Source organism: Fukomys damarensis, unplaced genomic scaffold (genome assembly GCF_012274545.1).
Source record: "Fukomys damarensis isolate Sample0158 unplaced genomic scaffold, DMR_v1.0_HiC HiC_scaffold_22, whole genome shotgun sequence".
In the NCBI taxonomy this organism is placed as follows: domain Eukaryota; kingdom Metazoa; phylum Chordata; class Mammalia; order Rodentia; family Bathyergidae; genus Fukomys; species Fukomys damarensis.
The window spans coordinates 5,042,902-5,059,704 of record NW_022900934.1 but is presented as its reverse complement, the minus strand read 5'-3'; the positions used below and the strand labels follow the sequence as shown (position 1 = coordinate 5,059,704).

At 46.2% G+C, this 16,803-nt stretch overlaps 1 long non-coding RNA gene across 1 annotated transcript in view; it reads right to left on the bottom strand.

Moving 5' to 3' along the window:
* The window catches only part of LOC104865318, a 39,424-nt gene extending 27,213 nt beyond the window's left edge, over positions 1-12,211 (bottom strand). Inside the window, exons 1-3 of the long non-coding RNA XR_781102.2 lie at positions 12,083-12,211; positions 11,770-11,893; positions 7,326-7,444 (exon numbers count right to left, since the gene is read on the bottom strand). This is a non-coding gene — a long non-coding RNA (uncharacterized LOC104865318). The remainder of the gene's footprint in view (positions 1-7,325; positions 7,445-11,769; positions 11,894-12,082) is intronic.
* Between the last annotated feature and the right edge of the window lie 4,592 nt (positions 12,212-16,803).

Below are 16,803 nucleotides of genomic sequence, written 5' to 3'. Positions count from 1 at the left end.
TGGAGGAAGGAAGGAAAACCAACCCAATGAAAGAGCGCACTGCAAAACTGGGACCATCCTCTCTCGGGTGCTGCCCCCGAGTGGCCAGGGGCAGGAACTCCAACCAGAAGGCCAGATCCAGTTGAGGGTTTACTCTGACTCTTTCCCAGCTGGCCAGCCCAGGACTGCTCCAGAAAAATCATTCTTCTGTGTTATTATTTTAAAATTCCTGCTACTTCTCACCTCACTACACTGCTCATGTATGATGCAGCTCAACTGCAAACCAACATTTGCCCCTGCTTCGGGTGACTTCAGGTTTGGAACTCAGATTGAAATTCTATTTCTTTTCAAGGGGATTCAAAGGTGAGAATAGGCATGGTACCACGTCTAGGGCTTACATGCTAGTCGGGGAGACAGAACAAAATTAGAATCCTGGAAGCCAGCGGGCTCCACTGAGCTCAGAAGGCAGGGATGTCGTGAGTGATCCTCAAGGTGGGTGCTCTGCACTCTCCCCTCAGGGCACAGGAGGCTCAGTCTGCGCCAGGGCTCCTGGAAGAGGCCACTGCCCACTGGTTCTGAGCCCAGACCTGAGAATCACTCTGATCCTTGCTCTGCCTCGTGCCACTCATCTGACCTTAGGCAAGTTATTCTGAGGAATCCAACTTTCTTCCCTTGAACCTCCTAGTCTTGAGAATAATTCACAATCCAGATTTGAAATGTTCCCAAAGCTCCTATTATGAAGGTCGGGTCCCCAGTGCATCAGTGTTCAAAGGTGGCAACTTAGAAAAGGGGCCTGGATCATGAGGGCTCTGATCATTTGAATGGATCTATCTGTTGATGGACTCGCTGCTTAGCAGGAGATGGAGCTGGGGGACTGGAAGCTGTTAGTCATCTCAATCCCTACTCCTCTTGCTCTCTCTCTGCTTCCTGGATGCCATGAGTAGAGCAGCTCTGCTCTACTCCCACATGCTGCCCACCCACACTCTTCCCCACCAGAGGCATAGAAACAAAGAAGCCGATCAACCATGGACTGTACCTTCTGAAACCATGTACCAAAATGAACCTTTCCTCCTTTTAAGTGATGCCTCTTGAGAATTTTGTCACAGTGACAGAAAACTGACTGCTGCAGTAGAAAATGCAAACATACTACACTGTCCAGTCCCTGGCACACATCCAGCAGACATTATACAGCTCCTACTTTTCTTTTAGGGAATAACAATGGTTAATATATGTGTGTTGCCATCTTAAAAGAATGGCCAAAATGTTACTCCGAGTACAAGTCATAGACAACAAAAGATTTTCTCTTACAAAGAAGAAAGACACAAACAAAAGACCAATTTTCTTTTCAATGAACAGAAGAAACCAGCAGTATAAATGAAAGAAATTAGCATTTACTTTTAAATATTTTTGAAACAACATAATAATTTGGGGAGTAATTGGAACTTCTCCTTACTTCTCATTTATCTATCTTATCTCCCTCTCTCTCGTATAGATACATACGTGTATATATATATTTTTTATAGTTTCTCCTGTAAGAGAAACCATGCAATATTTAGCTTGTGTGTCTGACTTATTTCACTTAATATTATGTTCTCAAATTGCATTCCTTTGTCTACAAATGCCTGAAGTTTTCTCGCTTTTCTTTTCTTTTTTTCCCCAGTACTGGGGATTGAACTCGTGACCTTGTGCTTGCAAGGCAGGAGCAGCTCCCCAGAGCTAAATCCCCAATCCCAAGTTTACCTTTCTTTGTGCCATGGTAGTACTCCATTGTGTATTAATGACACGTTTTCTTTGTCCATTCACCTGTTTATGGCAGACATACTGTTTCCATAATTTAACTGTTATAAATTGTGGTGCTATAAACATGGGTGTGCACGTATTCCTTTAATGTGATGAATTTAACTCTTTCAGGATGATGCCTAGAAGCAGGATAGTTGGAATGAATGAAGCTTCTATTTTTGGTTTTTTGAGAAATCTCCACAGTGATCGCCATCGTGGTTGTACTAGCTTACACCCCCACCAACACTGGAGAAGAGTTCCTTTGTCCCCACATCCTCACCGACACTTGTTATTTTATGTTTTGATGGTGACCTTTCTTTCTGAGGTAAGATGGTATCTCAATTTAGTTTTTTAAACTTTTTTTTATTAGTACGTATGTCATACATATGGATCGCATTCATCATAGAGAATTTGTACCTGTACTTAATATATCTTCATTCTTTTCGCCCCATTCTCCCTTCCTCTGCTCAACCCTTCTTCCATTCCCTATTTACAAAATCTTTGTTTCCATCTTTCCTTCCTTTTCTTTTTCTTCCCTTCCCCCACCCTTCCCTTGTTCCCCTTTCCATCTGAACATGCACTTCCTACTTCCCAATATCTATCCTCCATGATGTCCCTTTCAGTTTTTCAACAGAAACATTGTGATATTTAAACTTGTGTGTCCAGTCTGTTTTGCTCAAGGCATATCCATTTTCCAACAAATGACTGAAGTTTATCTTTGTGTATAGCAGAGTAGTACTCCATTGCGTATACATAACACATTTTTTTTACCCATTCATCTTTTGATGGGCATATGGGCTGTTTCCAAATTTAGCTAGTATAAATTCTGCTTCTATAAACATCAGTATGCATACGCACTGTGCTATGATGCCCTTAACTCTTCCAGGAAAATACCTAGGAAGGAAACACCTGGGTCAAATGGAACCTCTAGTTTTAGTTTTCTGAGGAATCCCCATACTGATTTCTATAGTGGTTGTGCCAGTTTACACTCCCACTAGCAATGGAGAAGGGTTCCTTTTTCTCCACAGCCTCACCAGCATTTGTTATTGGTTAATTTCTTGGTAATAGCCATTCTTTCAGGAGTGACATGGAATCAGTGTTGTTTTAATTGGCATCTCTCAAATGAGACCAGGGATGCTGAGCATTTTTTAATATGTTTTTTGGCTGTTTGTACTTCTTCATCTGAGAAATGTCTTTTCATTTTAGATGCCCATTTTTAGACTGAGACTTTAAATTTTGGAGGGTCTGATTTTTTTTTTTTGCATTCTTTATATATTCTAAATGTTAATCCTTTGAGGATTGCTGGTAAAAATGTTAATTTGCATTTTTCTGATGGCCAGTGATATAGAACATTTTTCATGTGTCTATTGGCTAGTTGTACTTCATCTGAGAAATGTCTGTTCATTTCACTTGCCCATTTTATTGGGTCATTTATTTGGGGGGAGGGTCTAATTTTTTTTACTTCTTTATATATTCTAGATATTAGTCCTCTATCAGAGGAATAGCTGCTAAAATATTTTTCTCACTCTGCAGATGTCTCTTCACTCTGTTGGTTGTTTCCTTTGCTGTGTAGAAGCTTTTTAATTTGATATAAACCCATCTGTTGATTATCAGTATTATTTCTTGTGCCATTGGAGTTCTGTTCAGAAAGTCCTTGCCTATGCCTATGTCTTCAAGAGTTTTACTTATTCTTATCTTTGGGCAGATTGTGTTTTTTTTTAACACTTAGATCTTTGATCCATTTTGATTTTAATTTAGTACATAGTGAGATATATCCAACTTTTCCAGCACTGACTATTAAAGAGGCTCTCTTTCCCCCAGTTTATGTCTCTGGCCCCTTTGTCAAAGATCACATGGCTGTATGTGCCTGGAGTCATTGCCGCTTCCCCTATTATGTTCCTTTGATCTACATGCTTGTTTTTGTCCCAGTACCATGCTGTTTTAATCACAGTAGCTTTGAAGTACAACGGGGATTATGATGCCTCTTGTTTTGCTTTTGTTACCCAGGATTGTTTTAGCTATTCTGGGTCTCTTCTGGTTCCATATGAATTTTAGGATGTTCTCTTTAGATTTTTGAGAAATGCTTTTGGTATGTTGGCTGGGGTTGCATTAAATCTGTATATCAATTGGAGAAATACAGCCATCCTGACAATATCACTTTTGCCTATCCAGGAACAAGTTCTGCTTACCGCTCCCTTTGCTGACATCTTCCTCAATTTCGTTCCTCAGAGTGGTCTCCATTGCAGTGGTCTTTGACTTCCTCAGTTAGGTCGATTTCTAAGTATTTCATTTTTCTTGATGCTATTGTGAATGGCATTGTTTTCTTGATGTTTTTAGTGAGTTTGTTACTAGTGTATAGGAGTGCCATTGATTTCCGTGTCTTTCTTTTGTGTTGTGTTACATTGCTGAATTTGGTTATTAATTCTAAGAATCCTTTGGTAGAATTTTTTGGGGGGTCTTGTAAGTAAAGGATCATGTCATCAGCAAATATGACACTTTGACTTTGTCCTGTTCTCTGTGTGTCCCTTTTATTTCTCTCTCTTGCCTGATTGATTTGGATAATGTTTTGAGGACTATGTTGAACAGGAGTGGTGATAGTAAACATCCTCATCTTGCTCCTGACTTTAGAGGAAAAGCTCTCAGTTTTTCCCTGTAATGATATTATCAGTGGGTTGCTCATGAATGGCTTCTAATCCTATTGAGATAAGATCTTTCTATACTTGTTTTCTTCAGGACTTTTATCATGAATGGATATTGAATTTTGTCAAAGGCTGTTTGTGTCTATTAGATTTTGTGATTTTTGTCCTTTCTTCTGCTTATATGATGATTTGTATGTATTGAACCATTCTTGCATCCTTTGGACGAAGCCTACTTGGTCATGGTGCATGATCTTTCTGATGATTTGTTGTATTCTATTTGCCAGTATCTTGTGGAGGATTTTTGCCTCTATATTCATTAGAGAGACTGGCCTGTAATGCTCTTTTTTAGTTCGATCTTTGTCTTGTTTTGGAATCAGGGTAATGTTAGCTTCCAAGTGTGATTTGGGGAGTACTTGTTCAATCTCTACTTCATTAAGAGTTTCAGGAGTACTGGTGTTAGATCTCCCCTGAAGTTCTTGTAGAATTCAGTAGTGAATCCATCAGGCCCTGGGCTTTTCTTAGTTAGTAGTTTTTTTATTATTATTATTACTGCTTCAATTTAATTGTCTGTTACTGGATTATTCAGGATTTTAAAGTCTCAGTTCAGTTTTGGTAATTCACGTGTACCTAGGGATCTCTGCTGTTGGGGCAAACATTTCTTCTGAGTTTTCCATGCTTTTGGCACATAGGTTTGTGAAATAGTCACTAATAACCTTCTGGACCTCAGCAGTGTTTGAATGGATAGGGAAGTTAACATCCCCCCAGACTCAGCATGTGAATATTAAAGACAGTGCCATCCACCTGCAAGCACTACTATCTTCCCTTCCAACTCTTGCACTCCTCTTTCTCCTCCTTCAAGAATGTACCTCAGGCTGGATTTGGGCAACGGAGGTCCAGATGTGGCTCATGGAAACATCCATGCCAGCCTGAAAATCCTTATCCCACATTCCCAGCCACCCTTGCAGCGAGGAGCAACCACATGACTCAATTCTAAGTGGCAGTCTGATGGTAGCCATTCTGGGAAAGCTGTTTGCCTGATAAAGAAGTCATTTGGGTAGAACACCCTGGAGTCCTTCCTTCCTATCATGTATATGCTACCACATCTCTGAGCATCCTCCTGTGATCACAAGGCAACAGTCACTATGCCAAGGATAATGAAACTGAAACATGGGAAATGTTTCTGATAACGTTATTGACAGGTGAGCCCAGAACAAGCACACCCCACCTATGGTCTTGCTGTCTGAGGAGCCCAGAGCAGGCAGATTTGCTCTAACCTGCATCATGCTTCCTAGGTTTGCTTTGTATGCCCTTCAGGTACCAGCATTCATCTTACAGACTTTTTCCAGACGGCTGCTCCCTCCCGGAACCAGTTCTGCACTAGCTAAGAAGCCAGATGAGGAAGGCAGACCCCTCTGTTTGCCCTAACAGCAGAGAGACAGGAGCATTTTGGTCAGGAGGAGACTCTTCAGCCTGGATGTCCTTCTCCCTCCCCAACCCTGCCCTGGACCAGCCTAAAGGGTGAAACGGGGGCCATTAAGTGTGATGTTTTCTGTCCTCTCTGCCCCAGAGTCAGGATTGAAAACATACAGTGGACTCAGGGACCCCAGAGAAGAACTCTGGGAAGCTGTGCTTTCCCACATTCCCATCCACCCCACTGCAGGGCTGCGGGCTCTTGTTTATTATCATTAAAAATTCATGGCGGTCAGCCAACCACATGAGCTGCCAAATTCCTGGGGGCTGGGGGGGGGCAGGCAGAAGCAACTTCACTGCTGTCAGGCCTCCCAGTAACAAGGGCTGGTACCCCAAAGGGGTGCAACTAAATCGGCATTCCCATACCTTGCATCCTTCTAGCACATTGCTGTTCTCCCAAGCCGCAGTCCAGCGCACCCTCAATGGTGTCCACGACGCCCTCAGCACATCGCTGAGGTCACCGTGTCCTCCCTGCCGCACACAGCCATCCTTGCCTAGAGACTCACGGTTCTCGACTCTCGATCCCTCCAGCCTCAGCCCTGCCCCCGCCATCATCACAGTCCTTGGCACCAGCTTCTGCCACCTGAACCTCCCTTGGGTTTTCTTGACTTATCCCGATGTCAGTCTTTCCCACTGTACACCCGCCGCCCCGAAACACCCTCAGAAGCCCTCTTGCAAAGCTCCTACTGCAGCCCAGTTCCTCAGCCCCATTCACCTGGGTGGTATAAACCACAGCCAGTTTTGTCACCTCCGTGCTAAGCCCTCCAATGGCTTCCAGGGCATACAAAAACATTGAGGTGCTTGCTTGAGTTCACTCTTGCCAGGACTCAGGAGCCCAGGCAATCTGGCCACTCCCCGCCCTGCCTGCCTCCTCTCCTGCCTTAATGTATTCAAGCTCTGTTAGCAGACTCCCATAGGCTAGGTGACTTGCAGCCAACAGAAATGGATTGCTTGTCGTTCTAGAGGCTGGAAGTCCGAGATCAAGGTGTTCGGTCAGGGCCTGGCAAGTGCAAGGTCCCGAGTTCGATAACCAGTACCTCCCCAAAAAAGACCCTGCAAAGGTGGGAAGCTCTGCAAGGGCTTCTTCCTGCTGTGCCCTCAAATGGTGGAAGGAGGAGGTGACTCTCTGGGGTATCACCCTTGTGGTACCACAACTTCCAAGTGCCATAACAGTGAGGTCGGTTTTAATGCAGGAATCTTGGGGGATCCACACATCTTCCCATGACCTGAGCTCCCTTGCTCCATCTCACCACCCTCTCTCACCCTGGGACACACCAGCTCCTCCCACCTTCCTCCTGGATTTCACATCTGCTGCCCCCAGCACCTCCCCTAGAGAAACGCTTTGTGGCGGCCCACTGCTCCACCTCCTCCAGTCTCCCCATAACCCTCGGCCCTTGCTGGCTACCACCCCGGAGCTCCCTACCCCAACCAGAATGCAAGCTCCTGCTTTGCCAGCACCTGGAGTGTTGCTGGAAACACAGAAAGTACTTCACGACTGCTTGAAACATCAATGACTCTTCAACTTGGGTACCATCTTTCTGTTGCTTGGATCAGGATATATCACCTGCTTACCAGATCTAACAAAGAAAAATGGACAATATAAAAAAAAATGCCAGCTAAATTTGATTTTAAATAATTAATAAATATTTTTAGTATGAGTACATACTTAAATATTTGAGCCGTATCTATGCTAAAACTACCACTAGTTGCTGTTGATCCGACATACAAATGCACATGGCCTCCATGTATTAGCTACAGCCCTGACCTAACAGCATCATCCACTTTAGGCTAAAGAGGACGCTTCCTGGCTGGGCAGCTTAGTACTGCCCACTGGCCTGCATCTAAACACGGATTTGGCCTCTGGGTTGGGGCCCATTGGTCCTGTGGGTCTGACCATTAGCCAAGTTTGAGGGACACGATGCTGAGCATACCCAACACATGGTCACCCCAGCTTTGAGGAGTAGGGGACTCACCCCAGATGGACCGGCTGTTCCAACACTGGGAAGCTCTGCCTATTGGGAAAACTCAGTGTCCTCTCTCCTCTGGCCGCATTCTACCTCGCCTACCCCAGCACTGGCTGGCATGTTCAGTCCTGCCTCCCAGCGATGGGTGGAATGGTAGCCCCCCTCCAAAAGAAGACCCTGCAAAGGTGGGAGCCTAAGTAACTTGTTCGGGTACACAGTGAGCTTAGCATGGGAAGGGAAGAAGCTGAAGTCCTGGCAAGTCTTTCCCCCGACGGGCAGGGGCCTGTAAGCAGGAGAGCAGCGGGTCTCTCTCCCTGTGGGTACACATGTCAGGCTTCTCCCTCAGTAGAACTGAGGCTGGGAGAGGGGCAGGGCTTGTGGATCCAGCCAAGGAGAGCAAACCAGGCAGGAAGTGAAATCAGGGCCCCACCTTCCGCCAAATCACCTCCAAGCAGGAATGGACAATGGCTGTGCCCATTTGCTGGACAATTCAGAAACTGGGTAGGTGTATAAGGCCTGTGTCACAGTTCTGATCCTCCCACAACTTCCAGCCCAAGGGCATGGAAGGCCTCAAAAGACAGGGGTCCCAGAAAGCATGAAAGGGCCCTTTACCCCAACTCCGAAGGCCCCATTGTCCTCCTGGGCCACCATAGGCCTTGGGCATGGGTGGAGAGGATCAGGAGCTACGCACTGACCCGGCCACAGTGTGCCGTCAGGCCCAGAAAGTTCCAAATTTCAGACGTTTCCCCAGGTACATCATCTGACACTCTCCTGATGCATTTGCAGGTCTCCAGGACCAACAAACGTTTGGGAAGGGGAGGCAGGAGACCGAGGGCAGGGGCCGGGACTGCTGGGAAGCAGAGGCCCCAGCTCTCAGTGACGTTTGCACTGAGGATGCCCTCTGCACCAGGAGGGTGGGGACTGTTGGCTGCTCCACCTGTCTGCTTCCATTTCCTGAGATGCAGCCTCATTTTCCTGGCCACCAAGTGCCAGCAGGGGGCTGTGTTGTGGAGTTTGCAAGCACGTGCTGTGAAGCCAAGTCCAAGCCGTGAGACCAAAGATAAGCTAACCAGCTTCTCTGTGCATTGGTTCCTTCACCTGTGAAATGGGCATGACAGTAGTCACCACCTCAGAGAGTTCTTTGAGAATCAAATAATGCAACTGATATAAAATGGTGAATGAGTAGCACTCAGCAAGTGATTCGTTGCCATTATAAAACCATTTCTTTCAATATTCCCCCAAGGAGTTTGAGCCTTCGTCTTTCCTGTAATGAGAATAGAGGACACTGAAAGCCATTTTGGTTGGATTCACAAAGAACACCTGCCAATAAACCACTTGCAAGAGACATTCTCAAAATCAGATTACCCCCAAAGCCTGTGCTAATATGAAAAATGATGTGTAAAGATACACAAACATACACTGTAGTGTGTGTGTGTGTGTGTGTGTGTGTGATGCTAAACTCAAAGAAATAACCGTGAAAAGGATGATTGGAAATAGTAAGCAATAGAATTCAAGGCATAAACATTATAAAGAGGTTTATTTTATATTTAGATAGAGAGAAGCTTAGCTAGTATCCATAACGATAACATAATAATCATAGCCTGCACACACTAACATATTATTGAAATACATAAAGCAAGTGGATTTGAAATGTGGTCAGGCTCAGTCGTTTCTCCTTGGAGAGAACTTTCCAGGCACCTGACATGTTCTTTAGGACACCTGACCTGCCTTGTGACAGCATTGAGGTCATTATTTGTCATTGCCTGTTTACTTTTCCTGCTTCCCCTGGAATAGCCCATTAGCCTAATGCTTAGTGTCTATCAAGCATTCAATAAATATTTATTAGATGCATGATATGATAAATAAATACATATTCAACATTGTATCCCTGAGAACACACTTTAAAAAAAATTCTCATGGGTGAATACAAAAACCCATCATATATATTTGGTCAAAAGAAAACTTTAATATGTTTCATAATGTAGAAATGGTGGAAAGAATATAACATTCTCTGACCTTACAGCAAAAGAATAACCAAAAAAGCTCTAGAAACAAAAAAATACTCTTACTTTCTGAAATTGAAAATTCTTTTATGAAATGGTTCCAGTCAAGGAAGAAATCAAAACTGAAAGTAGTGATTATATAAAGTAAGATATGAACAACAGTAACCCACACAAAAAGGTACGAGATATGGCCAAGTATATATTTTAGGAAAAGAAGAGATTGAAATGTGCTTGTATTTGAAAAATCAATAATTAAATGGAGAAATCAGTCAAAGCAAGAACTATAAAAAGGACAAAATGAACCAAAGCAAGCACAGGAGGGAAGGAATAAAGACAAAATTTAAAATTAGGAAATTAGAAAACAGAACAAAACATAGAATTTATAAATAATCCATGAATTTGTTATTGAAAGTTAATAAAGTAGACATGCAAATGGAAAGTTTAATTTAAATATCCAGATTGTCTCATCACAACTTGCCTTTTTTAACTATAAAATAACAAGAAGTAATGGAATAACTCTGAAAATGTATTGGAAAGGAAATTATAAAGTTTCACTTAAAAATAACATGTGAGAAGAAAGCCACCCTCCCGGATGGGGAGAATCAGTATTTGTAAATGTCTCAGCCCTTCTCAGATCAGTATGTGAATTCAGCACACAGAAGCTCCAGACTCCTGGCAGGGTTATGTGCCGACAAACCCCGGTAAGGCGAAAATACCAGAAATCACAAGGGCACCGAGCATAGCACCTCACCGAACACCTAGCATGGCCTGGCCACTTAACTGTGCTCCGAACACACCCAGGCCTGCAGATGAGCAAATTCAGCTAGCACGAAGCCTGCTCCATAACAAAGTGTTGAACGCCTCCCATAATTTACCAAATACAGTGCTTCGTGGAGGGCACAGTTGCATCCCCTGGGAGTGGAGGCTGACTGGGATCTGTCACTGGCTCCTGCGGCCCAGCACTGTACCGGGGAAAGATCAAAATTCGAAGTCGGAAGTGAGGTTTCTCCCGCCTGTATACAATTTTGTGCTTTCTTACCCCAGCGGCACTGAAAGTCCATCTTCTAACCTCTCACTGATCTGAACCTCTGATTGGTCCCATGCAGGTCCCTGTGCCGGTCAAAGTGGGTCAGGCAACCGAGCACCCCGTAGGCTTAGAAGAGGGCCTCCTGACACCCCAAGGAGCCCCACCCCAAACACACGAACCCCAAGGAAATCCAGGAGTACTTTGGGTAGGCAAAGAGAGATGCACATTCTAGGATGAATCGCCCATCAGAATGAGCTCCCCACAAAAGGAACAGTCCAAGGCTGTGACTGTGAGCACTGGGCCAGATCATCTTCCTCTGATGGTCGCGTGAAAGAACAAAGCTGAGAGTGCCTGGACCATGCTGTCCGGATGCCTCCGTACCCCAGCCTCCCCCACACCCCTGAGACAGCTCCTTGCGCCTCATCCCTCCTCACCCTTCCACCTCTTCCTGCTTCCTCTGAGACAGCAGCAGTGCCCTCCCACACAACTGTGCTGCAGAAGCACAAGGAAAAAGCCGCCCCAGCTCGAGTCCAGACAAAGGAAGTGCTGTCCTGAACCCCACAGCGGGGCCTGTTTCTGAGCATCCTGCTGAAGTTACATTCTTCTGTAGCACCAGGCCCAGCCAGCTAGGGGCAGGGCTCATCCGGAAAGAGACAGAACAATTTCTCACCCCAGAAGGTGGCAGAGGATGCCTCGACCTGCAGCCAAACGTTGGCAACGAGTTGTTCCATCTGAACAGCTTAATTGGTGAATTTTCGTGAAACCGGCCTTCAGATGAATAGGATTTTATTGGAACAGATCAAATGTTCGAGGGAGCTGGGTACATACACAGTGTCACTTGGAACAGAACCTGCCAGCCAGTCAGTAAATAACAGAAGGCAGGTGTTCCCATGCGACCTCACACATACCTCGTAGAGCAGCTGTCACCTTGCGCGGCTTTACTGGGTAACAAGTCTGTCTTCCCCGGAGCCTGTGAATTCCCACAAGATAAAGGGTCACGTCTTTCTCCGTGTCTTGGAGTCACACTAGTGTCTGGGGAAGAGCACAGGGGGCCAGGGGTGCTTGGTAAATACTTGTGGAAGTGCGGAATGAAGGGAGGGAGTAAGACGGCAAGGGAAGACAGGGAGGAAGCAGAGGAGAGGAGAGGAGGGAGGAGGAGGCAAAGATGGAAGGAAGGAAGAGCAGACAGAAAAGAGGGGGTCACAGACGGTAGACACGCACTGGACAACTCCAAACGTGCTCCTCGTCCTTAACTGCCCAAATGGCCTCCTGCGGGCCTCGCATAGCCGCCTGCGGCTGCATGAGGACCAGATTTCTTCTCAGTGGCAGGAAGAAGGAGCAGTCGGGGCAAAAGGCTGTAGAGCCTGAGGGTTCGGACCTCCAATCACAGCGCCGTCACAAGGGAGCCAGGTGATCTCACTAAGTGAGCAAACCCGCTGGAGCCTCCTCTCCTCACCTGGAAACAGGGTCATCAAGCGGCTTTCCCTGCGGCGTTGCTATGGGAATGAGCTAGGCAAAGATCTGACGCTCAGCTGTAGGGGGAGACACACAGACTCTGTCAGAAGGGAGGGAGCAATTGTTGTCAACGTCCAGAAAGTTACCCCAGTCCCTTCCTCTTCAGAGTCTCCTTCCGGAACACGGTGGAGTGGGATGGACCTTGGCCAAGGGCCCAGTGTGGCAGCGCCGTGCTCCTGGTGGCCCGTTCCAAGGATTTTTTCTCTGGGCCTCCACGTCTTCTTTGTCACCACAGATGGATTATCATCCCTAGAAGGAAATAAGAAGTAATTTCCTGTTGTGTCTCACATTAAAAAAAAAAAACTTCCATTCATGTCCCTTGCAAGTAAGCCTCCTAGTTAGGAGTAAAATACTACATTTTATTAAATGTGTCTTAACTGATGCCTAAAAGATAAACGTTACACATATTCATGGGTTGCTGCATAATGTATTACTTGGATCCCCATTTTGTAGATGACTGAATCAAAGTTCAAGAGCTGCTTTATCTAAAGTCCCTATCCAGGAAGTTTTGAAACTCTCTGATATTCAGTTCTGGAGGAACAGATATGAAATTTAATTCCCCAAGTTCACCGTAAAATAACAATAATAATAACAATAATTTTTTAAAAAGCTAAAATGAAGCACTCAAACAAATGTTGCATTTTAGCGTAGCAGCACGATCCATGCAGGCTATTTTCTGACCAAATTGGACTCTTACAAATAACTTGAGAATAACATAGTCTCACATTCAATGGTCAGGCAGCCATTTAGTCATTTATTGAACCAGTCCTCAGTTGTCGGCTAAGGTTGTTTTTCAACTTTACAGTCCAGGGTTTCTGGGCAAATCTTTAGTCCTTTCCAATACTCCAGACAATGCTGGGGTGCATTCCACGGCCCCCAGGGATCCCCGCACGGAGACAGCGCCTGGCTTCCTTGCCCGCCTGTCTCCTTTACACTCCTTTGCCCGCAATTGCCTTCCTGCTTCTCTCTGCCCTAATCCTGCTTGTTTTTTTTTAATTCACCAGGGAGGATCTCTTCCCGGAAGCCCGTTCTAGTTTCTCCTCACCTAACTCAGCTAACAGTCTCTACTCCCAGGATCTTTCTGCATTCGCGCTAGCACCTCCCCATTCCTCTGTACTATCATTACGCATTAATGCCTCAGTTTACCCTAGAAAACGGTGACTCCCCTGAGGGCAAGCTCCTTATTCATCTCGTCTCTGTGCCTGTCTAATTTAGCATCCAGCTTAGGGACTGGGGGGTGCTTGCTAAGGAGTTTACAGCCAATCATTCTTTCCTTCACTGCCTCTGGCTGCAGAAGAGTTTGTGTCCTTTGTTAGTGGGAGCCCGGAACAGCGAGGGAGGCATTTGCTGGCAGCTAACTAAATTTACTAAGTATCTATTCTATGCTAAACAATATTTTATAATAAGCAATAAACTCAAGGCACCTGCCTGGGGACAGGATTTACATTTCCAAAGTGTAGGACAGAACACTTCAAAATCAACTGTGCACACGCAAACCACCCGGGAGCGTGTTAAGGTTCTGGTGCTGGCTCAGCCAGGTTCTGGGAAGCCTGAGAGTCTGCGTTTCTAACCAGTTCCAGGAGATGCAGCTTGTCTGGCCCTGCCCCATGCATGAGCAGCCCTGTCTCAGGCTCTCAGAGGACGGGTGCCCTGCAAGATTCAGCCAAAGGCAAGCTTTGTCACACCTGCAGGGTCCACACAGACAGACACACACTTCAAAGTTTCCTGCAGGTCAACTCTGAGTTCTGTTGCCTAAATACATTGAAAAGTAAATTTTATATTACTATCTTCAATGAAGAATAAGCATCATTTTTAATAAACAGGAATATCTAAATATAATGAAGTGTTCTAAATCTAATCCCCATTGGTTACAGATCTTCATCTGAAGGTTCTGAGTCTGTGTGCTACGCTCTTTTTCAAAAGGGGAGATGTGTCAGAGTGTGTTAAGGATAAGACTTCGTCTCTGAGGTCATCGGGGGTAGCTCTTTGTCGTTTGGAGCAGTCACACCTATGTCCCATGGGCAGCAGGCAGCCCATGCTCTGGAAGGCCCTGGATATGAAACTTCCAAAGGCAACTGTGTAAGCCCAGGCAGGCCCCAAGCTCCTTGGCAAATTTCAGAGCAGCATTCAGGATGGGGTGACATGACTTGGGGAAGGGTGAGACCAGTCTCTACTTGGCTCAAAAATCTCCAGACTTGGTGAATACTAATAGCCTAGCAAAAACACTTTCTGTATTTCAATCCTGGGGCAGCAGGCCCCACAGTGGTCCACTCAATGAAACACATAACCCGCTCCAACTCGAGTCCCAGAATCTCACCATGCCCCAGCCCATTATACTTGCTAGATCCACCCTGCCCATAGGTTCAAAAACACAGGAACCAGTGGGAATCAGGGTGTTCCCTGAGGCAGCAGAGAGCTCGCTTCCTACCTCTCTCTTCTTTGTGGATCTGTCCGGGGAACCCACAGCACTGAGTAAATCACAGTGATGAGTATCAAGCAGTTGTTGCCACATAGCTATGAAAAGAACTACAATATTACTTGATACTGAAAGACAGGAAGCAGGGAACCGGGTGAATGGATGACTCAGTCACAGATGGAGGAGCAAAGATGAGCCCATTCACTTCCACCCACCACCACCGAAAAGAGAGGAAGACGCAAGCACCTAACACGAGTCTGAGGTGAGCCAGTGCCCCCGCCCCAGCGGCCAGTCCACGGCTCACCTGCTGATCCCAAAGTCTTGACATCACAAACTACCCATACACAAGGGCTCCACGCCCTCTCTGATGAGAAGGACTCCTTCTCGTGCCATTTGCCTCTGGTAACAGCTTCTGTCCAGTCTTCTGTGGGCAGCACGAGTTCTGGTCTCCCAGGTGTTGGGCTCTACTCACACCTCACTAACCCGGGACCGTGTTTCCCAGAGCCGGCTGCTGCGATGTGTTCAGAGATGGCGTGTGACCCTGATACTCAGGCTTCCGTTGGAAACGGACTCCGCTTCCACGCTGGGCCTGTCCGCTGCCACCACTGCATGCCCATTCCTTGGCTTCCTGAGCTCTGGAGGAGTGCCCTTGTGGACATCCCGGGATGTCCCTGATGTCCCTGCTCCACGATCACTGAAGTGACTGTAGATGACGCTGTACAAACACCAGCAGCTTTGCCACACCTAGGATAGCACTGGGGACAATATGTGCTCCAGGGCTCCCTGTAGGACCCTGCAGAGGCAGCTGTCACAAAGTAACCTCCGGAGTGGCCTCCTCCCTAACCTGTCTGCTCCGCCCTCCCTTGGCAGTTTCTCCTGGGGACATTTTCCCGGGAAACCACTCCTAACCCAGTCCTTCCCTTAGCATTTGCTGGGTCCCTGGACACCACTGTGAGCCGCCGTTGAGCCTACTGGCTGCTGAGACCCTGGTGCATGCACCTGACCGCCCACTCAGTAAGTCACTGGGTCACAAAGCTGGGCTCTGTGGGGCCCCTCGTCTGCCACTGTCCCCAGTGTTTTAGGGTCCTTAGGAGCCAAGGGAAGTTGCTACAGCTCTGTGCACTGTCGGGAAGGCTGAGTTTACTCTGTTAGACGAAAAGTAGGACAGTGTTTTTTTAGGGTTTCTCCAATATTTTTACCACACTCTGTCTTTTTTTCCTCTTGCTTTTGATTTAAGGTGAAAGCAGACAAATGATGAGACTTAGAACACAATCCAAACCCCAGGCATTACTTTCAAAGCAAGCATCACACCTTTCTCCTCCTTTTTGGCTGATGAATAGAAATGTCTGGCTGTCCAAGACAAGCCCAAAGGGGAGCAGAGCCCTTGCTGCTGAGAAAAAAATGACAAGTGGACAACTAGTCAGAGCTCGAAGGAATGCGGGGCCTCCTAGGGCTGCCTGCAGTTCCAAGGCTGGCGGAAGCTGACTGTGGGCTTGATCCACTCAAAATCACAAGGGGAGAAACAGTTTCTAAACTTTTACCCAGCTAGTTGCCTCTTTCCCGGTCTCCTCCCTGGGAAAGTAGAACAGATTGTTAAAAACTGACGTGGGGCTAAAGTTTGTAAGCATCCCAAAGAAATTAGTGTTTCCTGAAAAGAAATTAGACCTACATTTCTTCTTCCAAAGTTAACTGAGTTAAAATTAGGAAACCAAACACTGCCTGCTGCCAAGTCAACTGCCCCACAGCCAGGCTGGTAGGCTGGATGGAAGCAAATGTTTGGACGGGGTGTGTGTGTGTGTGTGTGTGTGTGTGTGTGTGTGTGTGTGTAAGAGAGAATTTTTCATTACTATGACAAAATACCTGGAAAAGTCAAGTCAAAGGAAGAAAGCTTTACTTTGGCACATTGTTTCAGATGTGCCAGTGCATGGCCAGCTGGTTCCACTGCTATGGGCCTGGGGTGAGGGAGAACATCATGGGACAGCAAAGCTGTTCATTTCATGGAAGCCAGGGA